Genomic DNA, 17,053 nt, shown 5'->3' with positions numbered 1-17,053 from the left:
GGCATGTATCTGGTTGATTATCCTTGCTGGTCCTCAACAAATGAGTCCATGGCTCTTTTATATGGATCTGTTGGTTGATCTTGGTGATCTTCAACGGAGAGTCCTTTTGGATTTTTATAAGTGAATATATTTCCGGGTACTATGAGCTAGGAACTATTGAAAAGAACCCTGAGTGAATAGGTGTGGTGAGTGTTTTGGTTGCCAATGATGCCATAGGTACACCGATGAAAGAATGATTGGAAATTTAGAATTCAAGCTGGATATTTTGTAGGATTATGATCAATGATACTATGGTTTCATTAAAAGATTGTTTTAAAGACAACTAAATCTGTGAAACAGGCAATTTCATATTGGGTGTGTAAGTGGTGTGACTATCTTGAAGTTTGCTTGAAGCGCCGGCTAGGGGGCCTGGGAACTCTTTTCCCTGGTACCTGGGGCAAAACATAACCAAATTCCTAAATGGATTCTATCACTATAGTGGTTGGGCGGTTGGCTAACCCATGGGATTGGACTGATGGATCCCTAAAATGAGACTCAATTCTGTTAAGTTACGATAGTTGAAGTAAATCTCGGATAGTCTTTGTGCTATGGAAAAGAATCAACAGTTGTGCCCCTTGATGAGGAAAAAAGTGTTGGTCTCTATGATCCAAGTGCAAGTCTCTTCCTTGATCTGACCATGAGATTTACGATTTCGGTCGGATCAGTTCAGTTTAGTGAAGACCTTGACTATGTTAGAATAAAATATATTGGAGGAATCGCCTGAGCGAGGGAAGTTTTTTCGGGTTCGGTTGTGGAAGAATCGAGGGATTAGTCTCTTGTCTGGATATTCGTGGGCGAAGCCTCGAGTGAGGGGCTCTGCTCTGCGCAAGAAGTGCTACTTTCACTGCTAGCATCCCCAAGTTTGTTGCACGGAGGAGGCAGGGATCTTCAGCTAATATAAGAGCAAATTGGCTAAAGTGGATCAACCGAGAAGCAAGAAATGTCAAAATTTTATGAAGTACCAGTAAAAGATTATAATTGTGTGATAAAATTCATACAAATTGATATTCAGAATACCAGTAAAAGATTGTAATTGTGTGATAAAATTCATACAAATTGATATTCAAAATGAAGATTCATAAATTGGTAATTGGGTCTTTAGATAGAAGTACCGCAATTGTATGGAATCCCTGACTTGCTTGAGGACTAGATATGATGGTATTTACCTTATAATTCAAAGGACCGTGACTACCCGTATATACCGTGGGTATATCTGCAACTCCTTACTGACAATATATACGAGTAAATCTAAGACCTTGAAATTATAAGCAAAAATGCTATCCAAATGATGAATTCGAATGCTAGTTGATATGATTTTAGAATTTTGGTTGAGAATTAATGAGTTGATTTGGATTCTGATATTAAAAGATAATGATTCATGAGTTCTGGTTGAAAGAAGATAAGTTGAACAAAGCCACAATGAGGATGAATGGGACAAATCCCAGTAATGATGTTAATAACTAGAATGGCAATAATGACTTCAACAAATCACTACGAGATTAGTGGATTGTACTGACAGATTGTCGCTGTTTGACCTTTGACCCAGTGGCTCAAATTAAGGGATAACAAATTGAGAGCTTACATAATTGAAAATTCCGTGGGGAATGCTCTGATGGAATTTTTGGTCTCATGGACCATTATTGTGTTAAGGATATGAATGATATGTTCTGAATGAATTATTCTCTGATAATGAGTTCTGTGTGTTCGTCTTGTAGAAGGGATCTTTATCCCAGGATTCTGCGTGGGTTGACCAGACTATAAGAAACCCCACAATCAGTTGGATCTTAAGGGAAAGAGTTTGTCCTCCAGCTGAAAGATGACGACATCTCGCGTTTTTTAAGTGGGATAGGATGTAAGATTTCTCCCTCCAGCTTTTGAGGTGGAAAGGTTTAAGAATCTCCCCTTCTGTTCTTGAAATTATTCCCCTCCCCTCTCTGAAACCTAAGAAAGATCATGTTTTACCCTGTTTTGGACTAGAGAGAGAAAAACTCTAGAGAGAGATAGTTCTAAATTGAGATATCTTTGGATATAAAAATCCTCCTAGTGTCTAAAATGGATTCACTTGAAACAAAAATTCAAAAAGAACTTTCCAATGTGCAATCGGAATTAATTGAAAATGTGTATAAAGGACCATAACATAAGGGTCTACATTTTCAGGATTTTTTGGATTATGGTCCAATTAAGGTTCCAATGGGCCAATTGGATTAATCCAAGTGTTAGGATGAGATAAATACAAAGAATAAAAGAAAATACCCAAAAATGAGTAGATTCTCACATAAGATGAAGAGTTGACTGAGTACTAGGTTTATTAGTTAAAAACTATGAGATATTACTAAAAAAATGAGATATTTTGGAATAATGATGCATTTTTGACACCTTGGTAATAAGGAACTCTTGAGGTAGGCGCTTAATTCACACATGAGGATGAGTTTTTAATTCAAAAAAACTGTGATATTTTTATCTCTCCTCTCTCCTAGATCAGACCAAATAAAAAAGGGAGCCAAACTGATCCAAATCTTGTCCAAATTGAGTCAAACTGAACTTGGAAAATTCTAGAACCCAGTTGGACTTGGTTAGTGGCCTCCCTCACCTACAAATAGATCCTTGGTCTTTTGTAAAAAAATCTGTGAACTATACCAACATTAAAATAATGATATTTTCAATTATCCCTTAAAAGTCCTCTACTTTTGGAGAACCTGGAGCTTCTCTCTCTCTTCAACAATCCTTGGAGCTTTCTTCTCAACATACTAAACCAATTGATTGGTTAGGGGCTTCCTTCTAAGATAAAGAAGCAAGCCAAATCTAGAGGTAAGAAGTAATTTAATGGTTTTCATTAATATTCTCAATGATTTCACTTCTCAACCCCTCTCAAGCTTGAGAAGTTTCTATTTGGTTGTTTTTAATGCAAATCAAGCTTTCTCTAAGAGTTTTAATGATTAATCATAAAAAGTTTATCTTTATGCTTAATTAGGATGCTTTTTATGTATCTCTCTCTCTCTCTCCCAAAAGAATAGTCATTCCTATGACTAATTCTTTAGCAAGTGAATGCTTCTCATTGATAAATTCTTAATTCAAAAGTTAATCTTTATGCTTAATTAGGATGCTTTTTATGTATATCTCTCTCTCTCCCAAAAGAATAGTCATTCCTATGACTAATTCTTTAGCAAATGAATGCTTTAGCAAATGAATGCTTCTCATTGATAAATTCTTAATTCAAAATCTGTAAGATTCCTCCCCCAACCCCCTTTTGATGTCTAGTATCTTTCCCTGTAATCAATCCCTCTTCAGAAATATAAAGACCTTGTTTCTAACTGTTTTAACCTAGAGAGAGAAAATATTCTAGAGAGAGAATATTCAGATTATGAATATTTTTGGATAGAAAAATAACTCATCTTATTAAAATAAGTTCCCCTGAAACAGAAATTCAAAAAGAACTTTCCAATTGTGCAATTAGAATTAATTGGAAATGGGTATAAAGGACCTTAGCCTAAGGGTCTAGATTTTCAGAAATTTTTGGATTATGGTCCAATTAAGGTTCCTATGGGCCAATAGCATCAATCCATGTGTAAGGAGGAGATAAATCCATTTTGTAAAAGAAGATACCCAAAAATGAGTAAATGCTCACATAAGATGAAGAGTTGAAAATGTACAAGGTTTATTAGTAAAAAACTATGAGCAATATTAAAAATATGAGATATTTTGGGTATCCAAAAATGAGTAAATGCTCACATAAGATGAAGAGTTGAAAATGTACAAGGTTTATTAGTAAAAAAACTATGAGCAATATTAAAATGATTCCATTATGACACATATGTAAGGAAGGGGAATTCTTTAAAGGAGGTGCATATTTCACATAAGATGAAGAGTTGAAAATGTACAAGGTTTATTAGTAAAAAAACTATGAGCAATATTAAAATGATTTCATTATGACACATATGTAAGGAAGGGGAGTTCTTTAAAGGAGGTGCATATTTCACATAAGATGAAGAGTTGAAAATGTACAAGGTTTATTAGTAAAAAACTATGAACAATATTAAAAATATGAGATATTTTGGGTATCCAAAAATGAGTAAATGCTCACATAAGATGAAGAGTTGAAAATGTACAAGGTTTATTAGTAAAAAATTATGAGCAATATTAAAATGATTCCATTATGACACATATGTAAGGAAGGGGAGTTCTTTAAAGGAGGTGCATATTTCACATGCTTGAATGAGTTTTATACTCATAAAAATTGAGATATTTCATCTCTCCTCTCTCCTCATTCAAGTCTAGTTCCAAAAAGTTAGCTTAACTGACCTAAAAATGGTCAAATATTGACCAAACTGATTTAGAAAATTTTAGAATCAGTTTGTTTGGTTAGGAGCTCAATTTTTCCTATAAATAGAAGCCTCCCCCTTGTTGAAAAATAGATAGTGTTTATGCATCGTTACTCTACTCCACCTAAGCCAAGAACTGTGAATTCATTTAATAATTCACTAGTTTTTGGAGCTTCCCTCTTTCTTCAATCCCCATTAGTGGCTCCATCAACATACTTAACCAATTGATTGGTTGGGGGCCTCTACCGTGAACAAAGAATCAAGCAATTTGTAAGGTAATTAGTGAATATTGATCTTTTCTATAATTTCTCAATGTTTCTCTCTTCTCAACCCCTCTCAAGCTTGAGAAGCTTAATTGGTATGGTTTTTTATAGTAATGAAGAGTTACATAATTTAATAAATGCTATTGAAGTTAATTTTTATTTATGTTTAAATTTTAATGGTTTTTATGTAATTTCTCTCTCTCACTCAAGAAATGGTCATACTCATGACCCATTCTCAATCCAAATCAAGCTTTTCATAAAGCTTTTCCTTAACCCAAGATTAAGCTATGCTTGAGGCCAAATTAATGGCTTTTTTCTATGCTTTTAGTTTTATGTATATTGATGATTCAATCCATTATGGATTAATAATCCAATTAGAGATCATTTTAATTAATTCCTTAATGATAAGCTTTATCCCTTAGAAAAATTGAGATTTATCACTCATAGCAGCGGAGCTATGGCAAAATTTTTATAAAAATTATGCATAAAATAATTTCATTCAAAGCATAAAAAGAGGACTTTCTACCATATTCTAGGAATTATCATCCTAGATTAATTGAAAGAATTTCATTATAATCATGGAGAAATTAAATTTTAATATCATGCATAAAGGATAAGTTTTTATATCAAAAGTGTTATTTTTACCATTTTTATTTCATGCATAGAAGTATGCATAATGGATAAATTTTTATATCAAAAGTGTTATTTTTACCATTTTTATTTTCATGCATAGAAGTATGCATAATGGATAAATTTTTATATCAAAAGTGTTATTTTTACCATTTTTATTTTCATGCATAGAAGTATGCATAATGGATAAATTTTTATATCAAAAGTGTTACTTTTATCATTTTTATTTCATGCATAGAAGTATGCATAATGGATAAATTTTTATATCAAAAGTGTTATTTTTATCAATTGTTATTTTCATGCATAGAAGTAGGCATAAAGGATAAATTTTTATATCAAAAGTGTTACTTTTATCATTTTTATTTCATGCATAGAAGTATATATAATGGATAAATTTTTATATCAAAAGTGTTACTTTTATCATATTTGAATTTCATGTATAAAGGTATGCATAAAAGTTGATTATCTTATTATAAAAGTGTGTCTTTTATTATATTGAATTTCATGCATAGAGGTATGCATAAAGGTTGATTATTTTATTATAAAAGTGTGACTTTTATCATAATTGAATTTCATGCATAGAGGTATGCATAAAAGATATTCTTTTTATACTAAAAGTGTGATTTTCCTCATAAATGGATTTTATGCATAACTTAGATATAAGAGAAATTCTTTTATTCTAAAAGTGTAATTCCTACTAAATTGAATTTATGCATAAGAAGATGCATAAAAGATTGATTTTAATTTCGAAAGTGTTAGTCTCCTTAAATGGAATTTATGCATAAATAAATGTGTAGAGAAATCTTATTCTCTTAAAAAAGATATGAAATGTGATAAGATGTGATAAGAGGTGTATGAGATGTGATAAGATTTGATAAGATGCGTATGGAAAGTGATAGGATATGATAAGAGGTGTATGAGATGTAAAAAGATGTGATAAGATGTGTATGAGATGTGTATAGAATGTGTTAAGATGAGTTAGGATGTGTTAAGATGTATATGGGAATGTGGATGTGGATGTATGTATGTATGTGGATGTAGATGTGGATGTATAGATGTGAATGGGAATGTGGATGTGGATGTATATGAATGTGGATATAGATATGGATGTATAGATGTGAATGAGAATGTGGATGTGGATGTATGTATGTATGTGGATGTAGATGTGGATGTATAGATGTGAATGGGAATGTGGATGTGGATGTATGTATGTATGTGGATGTGGATGTATGAATGAGGACGTGATAATGGATGTATGCATGTAGATGTGGATATATAGATGTGAATATGAATGTAGATATGGGATGTGGATGTATAAATGAGGATGTGAAAATGGAGGTATGCATGTAGATGTGGATGTATGGATGTGAATGTGGATGTGGATGTGGATGTATGGATGTGGATATGGATGTGTATGTATGAATGAGGATATGGGATGTGGATGTATAAATGAGGATGTGAAAATGGATGTATGCATGTAAATGTGGATGTATGGATGTGAATGTGAATGTGTATGTGAATTAAGGTGTCATCGATATGAGGAAATGGACGAGAATGAGTACACATTGAATGGAATGTGGACTAAGGAAAGATAATGTGGAAAGACGAGAGTTCGATTTAGAAACTGTATTTTGTGACTGTTTGTAAATGACTGTTTTATGTCAAGAATGCTGGGGAAGCATTTTGACCGTCTTGTGGATTAAGGTCATGAAGACCTAACTGTTAAAGTTGCAACTGCTGACGGAGAGTCAATGGAGGACGTCTCGCGTAGCGAGGTCGACCGAGGTCTTGACCAGCCTCGGTTCGATTTAAATGGTGAGCTTCCGATACGGTGGATGAGGGACCAAGGAAGCGGCCTATGAGTGAAGCGCTAGGTCACCTGCGAAGGATCCTAGAGGGTGCTGACCATACGGTGCTCGGGCTCTGGGTCGCCGAAGATACCCACACGTGCGTCGAGGAAGATATTGGAACAAGGAGTAAGAGTTGTTTTGTGAAACCGGGCATGGATCTGGTTGATTGACCTTGCTGGTCTTCAATGGATGAGTCCATGGCTCTTTATATGGATCTGTTGGTTGATCTTGCTGATCTTCAACGAGAGTCCATCTTGATTTTTATAAATGATTATATTTCCGAGTATTATGGGCTAGGAACTATTGAAAAGGCCCCTGTGTGGACAGGTGGTGAGCGTTCTAGTTGCCAATGATGCCATAGATACTCTGATGAAGGAATGATGGGAAATTATGAATCAACTGGATAAATTGGAAGATTGTGATCAGTGGTACTATGGTTTCCTTAAAGGATTGTTTTAAAGTTAGTTGATGCTAAGAAAAAGGCAATTTCATATTGGGTGTGTAAGTGGTGTGGCTAGTTTTATGTTCGCATGAACTTCCGGCTAGGGGGCCTTGGAACTCTTTTCCTTGGTACCCGAGACAAAACCTAACCAAATTCCAAATTGGATCCCATCACTACAGTGGTTGGGCGGTTGGCTAACCCATGGGATCGGATGGGGTTAGGCTGGACTGATGGATCCGTAAATCGAGATTTAAATTCTATTATTACGATAGATGAAGTAAATCTCGGATAGAAATTGTTCTATGGATAGGAATCAACGGCTGTGCCTCTTGATAGGGAAAAAAGCGTTGATCCCAATGATCCAAGTGCAAGTTTCTTCCTTGATTTGACCAAGTACCGTTAAAGGTGCAGTCAGATCAGTTGATCCGTAATGATCTTGACTACGTTAGAGTAAAGAGTTATCCTGGTGGAATCGCCCATGCTTTCCGGGTAAAGGAAGTTTTTCCGGTTTCGGTTTTGGACAAACCGACGGATTAGTCTCTTGTCCGGATATCCGTGGGCGAGGCCCCGAGTGTGGATCCCTGCCCCGCGCATGAAGTGCTACTTCCGCTGCTAGTACCCCGAATCCGTTGCGCGGTGGAGAACGGGATCTCACAGTTGGTATCAGAGCATTTGGTTAATGAGGATCAACCGAGAAGCCAAATATGTCAAAAATTTATCAAGAATCACAAAAAGGTTGTAATTGTGTGATATAATTCATACAATTTGATATTCAAATTGAGATTCGTAATTTGGATATTGGGTCTTTAGATGGAAGTATCGCAGTTATACAGAATCCCTGACTTGCTTGAGGCCTAGACATGATGGTATTTACCCTATAATTCCAAGGGCCGTGACTACCCGTATATACCGAGAGTATACTGCAGCTCTTTACTGACAGTATATACGAGTAAATCTAAGACTTGAAATTATAAGCGTTAATGCTATCCAGAGGATGATTTCGAATGTGGTTGATATGATTTTTAATTCTGTTTGAGAATTGATGAATTGATTTGGATTCTGATTGAAAAATGATGATCCTTGAAATTTGGTTGAAATGTAATAAGCTGAGCGAAGCCTCAATGAGGATGAATGGGACGAGTCCCTGTGATGATATTCATAACTGGAATGATGATAATGATTTCAGCAAATCACTATGAGATTAGTGGATTGTGCTGTCAGATTGCTACTATTAATACTTGACTTGGTGGATCAAGTTAAGGGATGAAAAATTGAGAACTTGCTTGACTAAAATTCCTGTGGAGGAATGTTCAGAAGGAAAATTTTCAGTCTAATGGACCATTATCGTGTTAAAGATATGAATGATATGATCTGAATGAATTGTTATTTAATGATGAGTTCTATATAAGGGATAATTATCCCCGTATTCTGTTGGGTTGACCAGAATATAAGGAACCCCAGAATAAAATTGGATCTTAAGAAAAAGAGTTATCCTCTACCTTGCGAGATGAGGACATCTCGCACCTTTTTAAGTGGGGTAGAATGTAAGATTCCTCCCCAACCTTCGAGGTATACAGGAGTAAGAATCTCCCTTTTTGATCTTATAATTATTTCCTCTATAAAATAAAAGAAAGATTCTGTTTAAAAAAGGAAGACCCTCTCCCTAGAATACTTCTCAAAAGTCACACTGTTTTAAGGATTCAGAACAATGAGTTCAGAAGTGAAAATTGGTGTTTTGGATACCAAGGTTTTAGTTTTCATTCGAGTACGACCCAAAAGAAGTTCTTTATCTCTTGGGGAGTATAAGAAGTTATCCCCCAGATATTGTGACCCTTATATCTGAATTCAATCAAAATAGGTGACTTAGCCTACAAGCTTCTTTTATCTCCTCATCTCAAAATTCTTAATGCCTTCTATAGAAAAATGTGTTAAACACAAATCATGGAAAGACGGTAAAACTTCAATGGCAAGTTACCATTGGCTTCTAGGTTACGCTAGCTACTTCCTTTATATAAGTCGTAACTTTTACTTGTCGCCCACAATAATCTTACTCCCATCAATCTCCTTCCTTTCTTAATCTCCTTCATGGCCTGGCAACAAGAATTAGTTTTATCCATGATGATTTCTCACCTTCAAGACGCAAGGGAGTCTGTGAAGAAAGATTTTATAGAGCAGTATGAGCGCTCACTTTTCCCTCACTTGGGAACTTCTGTAGCGCAGACAAAATGGCGGACCTATCAAGACATAACTAGGGTAACACCCTGGGGTTAGCAGCACTTTCGTAACAATGTCCGCTTGGCCATGGTTATTGAAGCTTTGGGTTTGGGTCCCCGATACTACTGCGTCATGAGATCAAGGCATCCTGGGTTTTCTGAGCGGGTCTTCTTACTGGCGTGTTTTCTTCCTCATGAGAAGATATGCCTTTACCCCGTTTTTGGCTTACCTCTCAGAGGTCCTTTTGTTAGATCACCTCATACCACTGAGATAGGTGCGGCAATAACCAGCAGAATCATTCCCATAGATGAGTTACCCTATACTTGTGCAGCTTGTGAGGACTGCTTTTGTGACCATATGATGGACGGGCTTATGGAAGTGTAAAGAGTTCTTCTATCTTTACTGTATAAGTTCCGACAATGAATAAATTTTAAATCTTGTTCTTATCTTGAATCTTGCTCTCTTTGAGACTTTTTCTTGGTGGTTAATCCTGATTTAAATTTTTCTCTAACTCTCATAATTCGTGCATCTTGCAAAATTATCCCAGTTTTGCGAGATGAGGACATCTCGCGTTTTTTAAGTGGGGTAGAATGTAAGATTCCTCCCCCAACCCCCTTTTGATGTCTAGTATCTTTCCCTGTAATCAATCCCTCTTCAGAAATATAAAGACCTTGTTTCTAACTGTTTTAACCTAGAGAGAGAAAATATTCTAGAGAGAGAATATTCAGATTATGAATATTTTTGGATAGAAAAATAACTCATCTTATTAAAATAAGTTCCCCTGAAACAGAAATTCAAAAAGAACTTTCCAATTGTGCAATTAGAATTAATTGGAAATGGGTATAAAGGACCTTAGCCTAAGGGTCTAGATTTTCAGAAATTTTTGGATTATGGTCCAATTAAGGTTCCTATGGGCCAATAGCATCAATCCATGTGTAAGGAGGAGATAAATCCATTTTGTAAAAGAAGATACCCAAAAATGAGTAAATGCTCACATAAGATGAAGAGTTGAAAATGTACAAGGTTTATTAGTAAAAAACTATGAGCAATATTAAAAATATGAGATATTTTGGGTATCCAAAAATGAGTAAATGCTCACATAAGATGAAGAGTTGAAAATGTACCAACTGTGAGATCCCGTTCTCCACTCTTCATCTTATGTGAGCAGTTACTCATTTTTGGATACCCAAAATATCTCATATTTTTAATATTGCTCATAGTTTTTTACTAATAAACCTTGTACATTTTCAACTCTTCATCTTATGTGAGCATTTACTCATTTTTGGGTATCTTCTTTTACAAAATGGATTTATCTCCTCCTTACACATGGATTGATGCTATTGGCCCATAGGAACCTTAATTGGACCATAATCCAAAAATTTCTGAAAATCTAGACCCTTAGGCTAAGGTCCTTTATACCCATTTCCAATTAATTCTAATTGCACAATTGGAAAGTTCTTTTTGAATTTCTGTTTCAGGGAAACTTATTTTAATAAGATGAGTTATTTTTCTATCCAAAAATATTCATAATCTGAATATTCTCTCTCTAGAATATTTTCTCTCTCTAGGTTAAAACAGTTAGAAACAAGGTCTTTATATTTCTGAAGAGGGATTGATTACAGGGAAAGATACTAGACATCAAAAGGGGGTTGGGGGAGGAATCTTACATTTTACCCCACTTAAAAAACGCGAGATGTCCTCATCTCGCAAAACTGGGATAATTTTGCAAGATGCACGAATTATGAGAGTTAGAGAAAAATTTAAATCAGGATTAACCACCAAGAAAAAGTCTCAAAGAGAGCAAGATTCAAGATAAGAACAAGATTTAAACTTTATTCATTGTCGGAACTTATACAATAAAGATAGAAGAACTCTTTACACTTCCATAAGCCCGTCCATCATATGGTCACAAAAGCAGTCCTCACAAGCTGCACAAGTATAGGGTAACTCATCTATGGGAATGATTCTGCTGGTTATTGCCGCACCTATCTCAGTGGTATGAGGTGATCTAACAAAAGGACCTCTGAGAGGTAAGCCAAAAACGGGGTAAAGGCATATCTTCTCATGAGGAAGAAAACACGCCAGTAAGAAGACCCGCTCAGAAAACCCAGGATGCCTTGATCTCATGACGCAGTAGTATCGGGGACCCAAACCCAAAGCTTCAATAACCATGGCCAAGCGGACATTGTTACGAAAGTGCTGCTGACCCCAGGGTGTTACCCTAGTTATGTCTTGATAGGTCCGCCATTTTGTCTGCGCTACAGAAGTTCCCAAGTGAGGGAAAAGTGAGCGCTCATACTGCTCTATAAAATCTTTCTTCACAGACTCCCTTGCGTCTTGAAGGTGAGAAATCATCATGGATAAAACTAATTCTTGTTGCCAGGCCATGAAGGAGATTAAGAAAGGAAGGAGATTGATGGGAGTAAGATTATTGTGGGCGACAAGTAAAAGTTACGACTTATATAAAGGAAGGAGCTAGCGTAACCTAGAAGCCAACGGTAACTTGCCACTGAAGTTTTACCGTCTTTCCATGAAGGAAGGAGCTAGCGTAACCTAGAAGCCAACGGTAACTTGCCACTGAAGGTTTACCGTCTTTCCATGATTTGTGTTTAACACATTTTTCTATAGAAGGCATTAAGAATTTTGAGATGAGGAGATAAAAGAAGCTTGTAGGCTAAGTCACCTATTTTGATTGAATTCAGATATAAGGGTCACAATATCTGGGGGATAACTTCTTATACTCCCCAAGAGATAAAGAACTTCTTTTGGGTCGTACTCGAATGAAAACTAAAACCTTGGTATCCAAAACACCAATTTTCACTTCAGAACTCATTGTTTTGAATCCTTAAAACAGTGTGACTTTTGAGAAGTATTCTAGGGAGAGGGTCTTCCTTTTTTAAACAGAATCTTTCTTTTATTTTATAGAGGAAATAATTATAAGATCAAAAAGGGAGATTCTTACTCCTGTATACCTCGAAGGTTGGGGAGGAATCTTACAAAATCAATCTCTAAGCTTGTTAACCTAGAGGTTAAGAAAATAGCTTTTTATGCTTTTATGTTAATAAAATTATGGTAAATTTATGATTTAATTCCATAAATTGGATTTAAGTTTAAAGATAGTTCTTCTTTCATTATTGTATTACAAAGTCTTATTCTTTCTAGAAATATTAAAAATTATCAGTAATAGCAGCGAAGCTATGGTAAAATTTTTAGAAATTAATACATAGCTCATTTTTATGCATAATGTGAAAAGAGGACTTCCTGCCATATTCTAGGATTGAATATCCTAGGCTAAAAGAATGATTTTTATCATATTCATGGGAAACTAATTTTTAGTGTTTATGCATAAATAAGTAATTAAGAAAAGAGAAATTTTGGTAATTTTATATTTATGCAAAAAGAGGAATTCCCATGATAATGGAGATCCATGTAATTAAATGGAAAAAGAGAAACTTTTGGTGTATTTAAATAATAGATATTTTTATTTAATTTAAAGAGAAATTTTAGATAAATTTATTTTATGCATGAGAATTTTTTAAATGATAAAAGAGGAATTCCCATGACATTTGGAATTCACTCATTTAAATTGTAAAAGTGGAATTCTTGGCACAATTGAAGTAATGGATATTTTTATTAAAGAAAAAAGGATTTTTAGATAAATTTATTTTATGATAAAAGAGGAATTTCGATGACATTTGGAATTCAATCATTTAAATGTAAAAAGAGAAATTTCCATGATATTTGAGATCCAAGAAATTAAATGGTAAAAGAGAAATTTTTAGCATAATTCAAATTATGAGTATTTATCAAAAGTGGAATTTTGAGCATTATTAATTTTATTGGGAAATATGGGTAGAATTGATTTTTGTAAATCCCATGAATCTTTTACTCAAAAGAAGAATATTGAATATATTTCACTTGAGAAATTTCAAAAAGAATATGAAAATATTCGTCAAAAAAAGTACCTTTAACTAGGCCAAACAATTGGCAGCGTATGTGATGGGATGGGGATGCAATGAATGTGATGGATATGAACGGATGCGATGAGATGTGAATGGATGATATGTGATGTGAATCGGGATAGATGTGAATGGATGAGATATAATGTGAATTGATGTGATGTGATGTGATGTGAATCGAGATAGATGTGAATGGATGAGATGTGATGTGAATTGATGTGATGTGATGTGATGTGAATCGGGATAGATGTGAATGGATGAGATGTGATGTGAATAGATGTGTTGTGATGTGAATCGGGATAGATGTGATTGGATGTGATGTGAATCGGGATAGATGTGAATGGATGTGATGTGAATCGAGATAGATGTGAATGGATGTGATGTGAATCGAGATAGATGTGAATGGATGAGATGTGATGCGAATAGATGTGATGTGAATCGGGATAGATGTAAATGAATGAGAGTGATGTGAATGGATGTGATGTGGATCGGGGAAGATGTGAATGGATGAGATGTGATGTGAATGGATGTGATATGATGTGGATATGGGTAGATGAGAATGGATGAGATGTGATGAGGATATATGTGGATAGATGTGATGAGATGTAATATAGTGTGATTGGATGAGAATAGATGAGATGTAATATAGTGTGATTGGATGAGAATAGATGAGATGTGATGTAATATAGTGTGATTGGATGAGAATAGATGAGATGTGATGAGGATATATGTGGATAGATGTGATGAGATGTAATATAGTGTGATTGGATGAGATGTAATATAGTGTGATTGGATGAGAATAGATGAAGGATGATGGGAATACATATGAAAGGATGTGGAATAGGCAATGTGAATTGATGTAGAAGAATGTGGAATAACGAGAAATGGTGTGGAACAATGTGAAAAGATGAGAGTTCATTAGAAACTATATTTATGACCTGCTTTTAAATGACTGTTTTATGTCAAGAATGCTAGGGAAGCATCTTGGTCATCTTGTAAATGGGGTCGTGGAGACCTAAGTGATAAAGTTGCAATAGCTGATGGAGAGTCAACAGAGGACGTCTCGCGTAGCAAGGTCGGCCGAGGTCTTGGAACAAGGAGTTAGAGTTGTTTTCTAAACTCGGGCATGGATCTGGATGATTGTCCTTGCTGGTCTCCTCAACACGGATGAGTCCATGGCTCTTTTATATGGATCTGTTGGTTGATCTTGGTGATCTTCAAGGGAGAGTCCATTTGGATTTTTATAAGTGAATATATTTTCGGGTACTATGAGCTAGGAACTATTGAAAAGGCCCCTGAGTGAACAAGTCGTGAGCGTTCTAGTTGCCAATGATGCCATGGATACACCAATGAAAGAATGATTGGAAATTTAGAATTCAACCTGGATATTTTGGAGGATTATAATCAATGATACTATGGTTTCATTAAAAGATTTTTTTTAAAGACAATTGAATCTATGAAACATGCAATTTCATATTGGGTGTGTAAGTGGTGTGACTATCTTGAAGTTTGCTTGAAGCGCTAGGGGACCTTAGAACTCTTTTCCCTGGTACCCAAGGCAAAACATAACCAAATTCCTAAATGGATCCTATTACTACAGTGGTTGGGCGATTGGCTAACCCATGGGATTGGATGGGGTTAGGTTGGATTGATGGATCCCTAAAATTAAACTCAATTCCGTTAAGTTACGATAATTGAAGTAAATCTCGGATAGTCTTTGTTCTATAGAAAAGAATCAACGGCTATGCCCCTTGATGAGAGGAAAAAAGCGTTGGTCTCTATGATCCAAGTGCAAGTCTCTTCCTGAATCTAACTATGAGATTTATAGGTTCGGTCGGATCAATTTGGTTAGTGAAGACCTTGACTACGTTAAAATAAAATATCCTGGAGGAATCACCCGTGCTTTGTGAGCAGGGGAAGTTTTTTTGAGTTCGGTTGTGGAAGAACTGAGGGATTAGTCTCTTGTTTGGATATCCGTGTGGACGTGGCCCCGAGTGAGAGGCTCTGCCCTATGCAAGAAGTGCTACTTTCACTGCTAGCACCCTCGAATTCGTTGTGCGGAGAAGGCATGGATCTTTCAGCTGATATCAGAGCAAATTGGCTAAAGTGGATCAATCGAGAAGCAAGAAATGTCAAAAATTTATGAAGTACTAGTAAAAGATTGTAATTGTGTGATAAAATTCATATAAATTGATATTCAGAATGAAGATTTATAAATTGGTAATTGGATCTTCAGATGGAAGTATCGCAATTATATGGAATCCCTGACTTGCTTGAGGCCTAGATATGATGGTATTTACCTTATAATTCCAAGGATCGTGACTACCCATATATACCGTGGATATATCTGCACCTCTTTACTGACAATATATAAAAGTAAATCTAAGACCTTGAAATTATAAGCAAAAATGCTATCCAAATGATGAATTCGAATGTTGGTTGATATGATTTTAGAATTCTGATTAAGAATTGATGAGTTGATTTGGATTCTAATATTGAAAGATAATGATTCCTGAATTCTGGTTGAAAGAAGATAAGTTGAACAAAGCCACAATGAGGATGAATGGGACAAATCCTAGTAATGATGTTAATAACTCGAATGGCAATAATGACTTCAGCAAATCACTACGAGATTAGTGGATTGTGCTGAACAGATTGTTGCTATTTGACCTTTGACCGAGTGGCTCAAATTAAGGGATGATAAATTGAGAACTTACATAACTGAAAATTATGTGGGGAATGTTCAGATGGAATTTCCGGTCTGATGGACCATTATTGTGTTAAGGATATGAATCATATGTTCTGAATGAATTACTCTCTGATAATGAGTTCTGTGTGTTCTTCTTGTAGAAGTGATCTTTATCCCACGAATCTGCGTGGGTTGACTAGACTATAAGGAACCCCACAATAAGTTGGATCTTAAGGGAAAGAGTTTGTCGTCCAGCTGCTGCGAGATGAGGACATCTCGCATTTTTTAAGTGGGGTAGGATGTAAGATTCCTCCCTCCAGCTTTTGAGGTGTAAAGGTGTACGAACCTCCCCTTCTGTTCTTGAAATTATTCTCCTCTCTGAAACAGAAGAAAGATCATGTTTTGGCCTAGAGAGAGAAAAAGTCTAGAGAGAGTCCTAAATTGAGATATCTTTGGGTATAAAAATCCTCCTAGTGTCTAAAATGGATTTCCTTGAAACATAAATTCAAAAAGAACTTTCCAATGTGCAATTGGAATTAATTGAAAATGTGTATAAAGAACCATAGTGTAAGGGTCTACATTTTCAAAAAAATTTGGATTATGGTCCAATTAAGGTTCCAATGGGCCAATTGGATTAATCCAAGTGTT

This window comes from Cibotium barometz, chromosome 36 (genome assembly GCF_041138505.1).
Source record: "Cibotium barometz isolate CiBa-2024 chromosome 36, ASM4113850v1, whole genome shotgun sequence".
Lineage (NCBI taxonomy): Eukaryota > Viridiplantae > Streptophyta > Polypodiopsida > Cyatheales > Cibotiaceae > Cibotium > Cibotium barometz.
This window is presented reverse-complemented; position numbering follows the sequence as displayed.